Here is a 9083-nt window from a genome sequence, read left to right as displayed (position 1 = left end):
CAATGGCATTAGTTATTTCTCTTTTGCTCTATTACAAACTTAGCTTAGATCACCTTAGCTGATCTCTCCACCTTTATTTCTACCCTATTCTATCTAATCCTTCACACTGCCTTAGCATTGATCAGTGCACTCCACTATTAGAATCTTTTATGAAACCCATTGTTAATCTATGATGAGGTCCAAACTTTCGGTTTTTACTTAGAAGTTCAATCAAAAATTTTTTTTCTGATTAGCTGCATATTATACAACTGGATAGTATTGATGAGCACAAATAAAAAGCTGAAATCCATGCCTAATTCTGCCATCCTAAAACAATGGCAAGTATTTTGTGATATAAGATAAATATGGGCTGGGGATATAGCTCAGTTGGTAGAACGCTTGCCTCGCATGCATAAAGCCCTGGGTTCAATTCCTAGCACCAAAAAAAAAAAAAAAAAAAAAAAAGATAAATATATTACTGGAACAAATCAGATCACTTAGACAAGAATGCTGAAATGACAGTGGCTTTTAGACCTCATCTCACCACGGCAGGATGACAATCTCTTCTTTCCTTCAGTACTCCCTCAGTTATTCCTAGGGCTCCAAGATGTGTCCCATGAGTGCTCAGGAACAAGTCAGCCCTTGATCTCCCATGTTTGGCTACTTGTGAAATTCCACTGTACTTGCATTCCTGCCCTCCAGGAAAGTGCCTGGCCTACAGCTGTCTACCAAAAGAACACTGCTGGCCCTTCCCTCTAACACACCCAGCACCACTGACTCATCAGGTCCTAAAGAGGCACTGCTTGTTTTCAGACTGTCAAAGTCTGGCAAAACAAGATGGATACCACAGCATTCCCGCATTTCCTTTGTTTTCTAAACCTTTCCCAGGCACTCAGACACCCAGAGCTTATATAAATGGGGGAAAAATCAAAACCATCATAACCACCACAGCAAAAGTTTCTTCCTCTTCTGGGGGGTGGGGGGGTGGAGGGGGACTCCCTACAAAACTTCTCGGCTATATAGCGGCAATAATAGCAAACATCTGTATTGTGCTGTATGCCAGGCAATATTCTAAGCACTTTCCTTATGTTAGTTCATTTAATCCCCAACAATCCTATAAAAGGTGTTAATGTCTTCACTTTACAGATGAGGAAATTGAAGCATAAAATTTTCTCAAGGGAACAAAGCTAGTCAGTCTCAGGGCTGGCACTTGAACCCAAGGAGACAGGCTTGAGTGTTCATGATCTTAGGGACTCACACCTACTAGTTCTGAAAACAGAAATCTGGTTCAACCTTACTGAGTACTTTGTTGCAGGTGTGTATCTTTCTAGTTTTCTTACATGTATATGTACATATATATGCACAAATATGTATTCATAAACTCAAGCTTCGTAACACTGCACCACAGGCTGAGATGACACAGACTCCCTGACAGCTCCTTTTCTCCTGCTTTCCACCACCCACCCTACAGGGCAGCCACTCTGAACCAAGAAGCTGTCATTAAGTCCTCACGCTCCTACAAATGTCCCTTTTGCCTGTGCTCCTCTCAGCTGAATGTTCCATACCCTCTGATTGCCCAGTGAATTCTGCTTCATCTGGTCCATCTTAATTTCGGTCCAGATGCTTGGTGCTCCCAAGCTTTGCCTCACTGCTCCAGGCGGTTGGATGCCTTTCCCTTCCCACTCCCATGCCCATAAACCTGTTAGAGAATCTACCCATGGTATTACAGTTCTTCACAAGTTCTGACTTCCCTGGGGAACTGTGAGTTCTTCAAGGGTGATTGCCTTGTTTTATTTGCGGAATCCCTGGAGCCTACCATAGCATTAATTCACATACTTTAAGAAATTCATTAAATTTTTCAAATGAACATATGTTATATTTTTGAATGATTTCTAGAAAAGGTGATTTCATTGCTTTTCTGTCATTCATCCCAGTCTCCTAATGCCTTCTACTTAGACCTTTCTTTCTAGTTAAATCTGTATGTTCTCCTTTATCTCTCCATAACCTCCTTCTTCCCCCTGTACAGTTTTGCAAAGTGGAGTAACCAGGCCCCAAATGATAGGACATCATAAAAATATCTATGTATAAAAATGGCAAGGCACACTGATTGAGAAACAGTGCCCAGTGCTATGCTACTCATGAATGGAGGACTAGTATCTGGCCCTTACAATGAACAATAAAGCCAATTTTAAATTTTCATTGATTTGAGGGTGAAGCCTATGAACCTGCATCACCTTTTAATTTCTACTGCACATATGACATCATGAAAATACTTCTGATTGGAGTCAAAGAAGAAATACAACAAAACCTTCAATCTCTTTGAGATTTTGGTCGAGAGCTATACATAATCACTCTCTTGACAATATTCTTTGATTGGTTTAGATGTTTGAATAGGGGAAGGTTACTGCCTTAAATCCTTTTATTATTAAATAATTCCAGTTCCTTTAGCCTTTGGGGAATCCTGTGTTTTCCCTAACATGTTGTTTTTCCAGAGTCTTCATTCCTCTCACTCCCTTTAGATGTGTAGGTATCAGTTCCATGTAGACACTGCCCATCCGGATGGTCCTGGTTGATAAACCTAGGGAAATGCCCTCTCTCTACCCAGGATGTTTATGTGTATAGAACTGTATTTGTGTTCACAATAGTTCCTCACCCTTAAATATGCCTCATCAAGCAACAACAAAAAGCAGTCTTTATTTTTGAATCAGGGCAGCCAGAGTCCTCCTGACTTGGACATGACATGATCTAATGAAGTCAATCTCTCGTAAGAGATATCTAGGAGTTGGGGATGAAGCTCAGTGACAGAGCACATGTTTAGTATGTTCAAGATTCTGGGTTTGATCTCCAGCAAGAAAAAAAAAAATCTAGGCAGAGTTGGTCTAGTGGGCTATAAATCAGGAATAGAAGATTCTGTGCTACAGAAAAGTATCCAACATTCTTTGACTTAGCACAACATTGTATCGAAACTCTATCACCTGGCACAAATATACTTGGCACCTGCATTTTTCACATACTGCTTGGTACCTTCCACCAGACCCAGCTAGTGGTATTGTCTACACATCTCCTGTTCTTGTCACCTGGGGCTTTTGCTCCTGCCCTCCTAGCTCTCTGCAGTGTCTTCCTCCCTCTACACATATCTTATTTATAAATAACTTGTTATCTGAATTAATAGAGATTTCCTACTTCGATGTCATTGCTTCCCCTTTTTCTTCCTGTTTAACTAAAATAGGACTCTCCCCACCTTACACACAAAAGTGCAAGTAACTATGGTTTGGTGAGTGCTCACTTTATAACAGGCTCTGTAGGAATCTACACAATCTAATTAATAACACAAAAACCTCTAACAGGAAATTATTTTAAATTCAAGGAAACTGGGATTCAGAAAGAACAAATGATTCCCCAGGGTCACAAAATTAGCAAAAATTAGAGTTGAAATTGGACCCCAAGCAGAGCCCACACTTTTTTTTCTATGTGATAAATAAGCTAATGTCAATAACCTAAATTTTTGAATGTAGAAATGTAGTTTTTATTGACATACTGGTCTTTATGTCTTGTAAAGATTAAGAACATTCTTTGAGCCAGGAATGGTGGCGCGCACCTTTAATCCCATCAGCTTGGGAAGCTGAAGCAGGAGAGTGGAGAGATCTAAGCCAGCCTTGGCAATTTAGTGAGGCCCTAAGCAACTCAGTGAGACCCTGTCTCTCTATAAAATATAAAAAGGGCTGGGGATGTGGCTCAGTGGTTAAGAACCCCTGTGTTTAATCCTTGGTACCAAAAAACAAACAAACAAACAAACAAAAAAACCACTCTTTGAGGAAAAGCTGCCCAAACTACCAAATTACCATTTTAACTGGATCTCTTTTTTGGCCCTTAATCAGAAATATCTTTATGATGTTAGGACCAGACCCTCTTGGTAGACAGAGTTAAGTGTGTATGTACATATGTAGGTATACACACACCCATATATACATGAACAATGATGTTTGTTTTATTATCTACCTATATAGACAATACTCACACCAATACTCCAAATTCATTCCCATTTTCTCCCATTATATTTTGTAACTCCCTTTTCTGATGATGAGAAAACTGGCCCCCATTTTCCTCAACATACTTGCTTTCTGAATCAACCCCCTGTGTATATTCAACCTCCTGTCACTGACACCTGTTTACCCTGCCAGGGTTCTGACACTGTGTACTCAATCTCAGCTAGCCCCCACACCTTGCTTGGCTGCTCTCATAGTTTTTGGACTGAATTATTCAGCAGAAAAGTAAAAACAGAAGGTAAATTAAATGTCTCCTCTGAACTTTTTGAACATATGGATTACAGTTATAATAACTGTTTTAATGTCCTTAGCTTCTTTTTTGTTGTTGTTGTTCTTACCTTCTAATTCTGTCCTTTATATCAATCTGTGTCGATTTTGATTTATTGATTAATCTCTTATGATGGATCGTATTTTCCTTCTTTGAATGATTGGTTATTCTTTATTGGATGTCAGACACTATGAATTTTACCCGGTTGGGTGCTGGATAATTTTGTGTTCCTACACATATTCTTGAGCTTTGTCATGCATGCAGTTTCGATTGTTGGTGAACAGTGTGATCCCTTTGGGGTTCGCTTCTATGATTTTCTAAGAAGGTCTGTGCTGTACTGCTACTCAGCTGTGCTCAGTTGAGGGCTTGTTATTCCTCACTACTGAGGCCACACCCTTCTGAGCAATCTCCCCGGTATCTGCCTCATCGGGCATCCCCTCTGGGGTGGAGCAGACATGTATGAGTGCTGAGCATCCTTATCTTTAGTTCTTTTGAGTGATTCTTTCCCCAGTCTATTTCCTCAGACACAGGGACTGTTCAGTACCCACAGAATGCTTGGGGAGGACCCTTTGCAGATCTCAGCATTCTTCCTCCATGCACCTCTCTTTACTTTGGTACTTAGTCCTGGAAACTTTAGTCACTTTGGCCTCCCTCCACTCTCAGCTCCATTTTCTGGACACAAGAATCCACTAGGCTTTCTCAGCTTCTCACACTTATGGCCTAACATGGGAATGCTTTCAGGGAAATGGCCAGAGGCCTTTGCATGGTTTGCTTCATTTGCTTCCTATCTCACAGAATCACTGTCCTTTGTTGCCTGATGTGTCTTGAAAGACAATGTTTCATTTGTCTCTCTTTGTTGTTGCTATCATTTCTGGCAAAGGAATGATGAAGAGCAACTCTGGTCCCTGTTATTTCTTGAGGAGTGGAAATGGAGTAGCTATACACATATATGATTAAACAATTTTTAAAAAATACTTAAATCCTTAATCCTCAATATATGTCTCAACTCAGATTCAGTGCTATGTTAAAAGTCCAGTAATGTTTCTGAGCTATGAAATTCCGCAGTGATACTAAGATGTAGGAAAGGCCTCTCAGATTCTGACTAAGTAGTAGTTAGAAATATTCCCGACTCCATTTCTGAGGGCTAGTATTTTAGTCAGTTTTGCATTGCTGTGACCCACAGAGCTGACAAGAACAATTTAAAGGATAAAAAAGAAAATATTTTGCTTCATGGTGTCAGAGCTTCAGTCCATGGTCAGCCGACTCCAAAGCTCTGAGGTGAGACAGAACATCCTGTTCTTGTATAAGCAGAATTAATATTGTTGAAATGGCCATGCTACCAAAAGCAATTTACATATTCCATGCAATCCCCATCAAAATACCAAAGGCATTCTTCACAGAACTAGAAAAAACAGTCCTTAAATTTATTGGAAGAGCAAGAGACTAAAAATAGCCAAAGTAATTCTGAGCAAGAACAATGATATAGGAGGCTTCACAATACCTGATCTCAAATTATACTTTTGGGCTATAGTAACAAAAACAGCACGGCATTGGCACCAAAACAGGCAAGAAGACCAATGGAACAGAATAGAAGACACAGAGACAAGCCCACCTCCTTATAGCCATCTAATATTTGGCAAAAGTGCCAAAAATATATCTTGGAGAAAAGATAGCCTTTTAAACAAATGGTGTTGGGAAAACTGGATATTCATATGTAGAAGAACGAAATTAGATCCATATCTCTCACCTTGCACAAAAGTCAAATCAAAATGAGTCAAAGACTTGGGAATTAAACCAGAAACCTTGAAAATTCTAGAAGAAAACAGGGTCAGCACTCCATCATGTGGGTGCAGACACTGACTTCCTCAAGACCCCTAAAGTTCAAGAAAGAAAACCAAGAATCAAGATTTAGAGTGCCATAAGCTTCTGCATAGCAAAGGAAACAGGAGTGTGAATTGAGAGGCTACAGAATAAAAGAAAATCTTTGCCAGTTGCTCCTCTGATAGGGGATTAATATCCAGATTATATAAAGAACTCAAACAACACACACACACACACACACACACACAAGCCAAATAACCCAATCAATAAATGGGCAAAAGAATTAAACAGTTATTTCTCAAAAGAATAAACTCATTGGTCAACAAATATATGAACAGAATCTTCTCAAACGATGATGTACAATCAATCAACAAATATATGAAAAAATGTTCATCATCGCTAGCAATTAGAGAAATGTAAATCAAAACTACTCTAAGATTTCATCTCACTCCAGTCACAATGGCAGCTATTATGAATACAAACAACCATAAGTGTTGGCGAGGATGTAGGGAAAAAGGTACACTCATACACTGCTGGTGGGGCTGCAAATTAGTGCAGCCAATATGGAAAGCAGTATGGAGATTTCTTGGAAAATTGGAAATGGAACCACCATTTGACCCAGCTATCCCACTCCTTGGTCTATACCCAAAGGACTTAAAAACAGCATACTACAGGGACACAGCCACATCAATGTTTATAGCAGCACAATTCACAATAGCTAAACTGTGGAACCAACCTAGATGCCCTTCAATAGATGAATGGATTAAAAAAATGTGGCATATATACACAATGGAATATTATTCAGCAATAAAAGAGATTAAAATCTTCTTTTACCTGCATTTGCAGGCAAATGGATGGAGTTAGAGAAGGTAATGCTAAGTGAATTTAGCCAATCCCAAAAAACTAAATGCCTAGTGTTTTCTCTGATATAAGGAGGCTGATTCATAGTGGGATAGGAAGAGGGAGCATGGGAGGAAGAGACAAACTCTAGATAGGGCAGAGGGGTAGGAGGGGAAGGGAGGGGGTATGGAGCTAGAAATGATGGTGGAATATGATGGTCATTATTGTCCAAAGTACGTGTATGAAGACACGAATTGGTGTGAATATACTTTGTATACAACCAGAGATATGAAAAACTGTGTTCTATATTTGTAATAAGAATTATAATGCATTTCCACTGTCATATATAAATACAATTTCCCTAGAAATCAGGGAAATGCAAATCAAAACTACACTAAGATTTTATCTTACTTCTGTCAGAATGGCAATTATCAAGAGCACAAATAGCAATAAATGCTGGTAAGGATGTGTAGAAAAAGATACACTGATTGTTGGTGGGACTTCAAATTAGTACAACTGCTCTGGAAAGCAGTGTGGAGACTTCTCAAAAAACTAGGAATGGAAATACCATAGGACCCAGCTATCCTACTTCTCTGTATTTATCTAAAAGAACTAAAACCAGCATACTATAGCAATACAGCCACTTCAATGTTTATAGCAGCACAATTCACCATAGTCAAATTATGAAATCAGCCCAGGTGCCCATCAACAGATGAATGGATCAAGAAAATGTGATATATATACATAATGGAGTTTTACTCAGCCATAAAGAAGAATGAAATTATGGCGTTCTCTATTAAATGGATAGAAACAGAGAACATCATGCTAAGTGAAATAAGGCAGACTCAGAAAATCAAGGGTTGAATATTTCCTCTTATATGTGGAAGGTAGAGCAAAATGAGGGAAAGAAGGTGGTGGGGGGGATTAGTTATCATAAATAAATAGGGAAGATCAGTGGAGTAGAAGGAGATTGGGAGGGCAAAAGGACAAGAAAGGGAATAAATATGGAATGAATTTTACAAAACCACTTATATGCATATATAAGTGTACCATAGGGGATTTTATCTTCATATATATAGTACCAGCCTCCCCTCAAAAAAACCATAATGAACAACAACAAAAAAGATCAGTAGAGTAGAGGAAGAAGAATAGTAGGAAGGAGGAGGGGAGGGAAAGGGGAGAAAGAACAGGGATTGAAATTAAATTCTATGCGTCTATGATTTTGTCAAAATGAACCTAACACCCACATATTATGTATTACTATAATGCTCTAATTAAAAAAAAAAAAAAACACGGACTGGGGTTGTGTCTCAGTGGTAGAGCACTCGCCTAGCATGCATGAGGCATGGGGTTCGATCCTCAGCACCACATAAAAATAATATATAAAAAATAAAGATATTGTGTCTGCCTAAAACTAAAAAGTAAATATTTTAAAAAAGGAGAATAGGTCCTTCTTTATAAAAAAAAAAAAAAACACTATGTGCCAGAGTTTATCTTCTTTCTGATAAATTTATCTTCTTTCTCTGGGCACTTTCAGAGTGCTCAAAGAATCCTCCCCACTCCATACATTCTATTTTCAAAACACTTCATTCAAATAGATTAACATTCTCAACTTGCCATTTAATTTGAAAAGAACAAAAAGTTTACACACTGTAGCAGATAAGGTAGATTAGTTCTCAATACTATTTCAAGCTCTTTCTAGGGTGCCTTCTTGTATTGCAAAAATAGGAAAGCTAAAAATGACTTTTAATATGATTTAGGTTCCACCAGTCAGAAGCCATCATGCAAGAGGGGAATTTGAAACTGGGTTAAGTGGAAAAAGAGATGATGGCATTTGTTTTACTGGTATGAATGGCAGCAGGTATAGAATGGCTTTGGAGCTGAATGTTCCAGGGGTGTTACTGAGCCACAGAGTATGGCTATTCAGTAAGCTTTAGATATTTCTTGGATATATGAAAGCAATCTGGCAACAGCTCCTTGAACTCTTTTTTTTTTAATAATTTTTTTTAAAGAGAGAAAGAGGGAGAGAGAGAGAGAATTTCAATATTTATTTTTTAGTTTTTGGCGGACACAATATCTTCATTTGTATGTGGTGCTGAGGATCAAACCTGGCAGCACGCATGCCAGGC

Source organism: Spermophilus citellus, assembly GCF_964194105.1.
Source record: "Spermophilus citellus genome assembly, chromosome: 16".
Classification (NCBI taxonomy): Eukaryota; Metazoa; Chordata; class Mammalia; order Rodentia; family Sciuridae; genus Spermophilus; species Spermophilus citellus.
Note: the sequence above shows the minus strand (reverse complement) of the source record.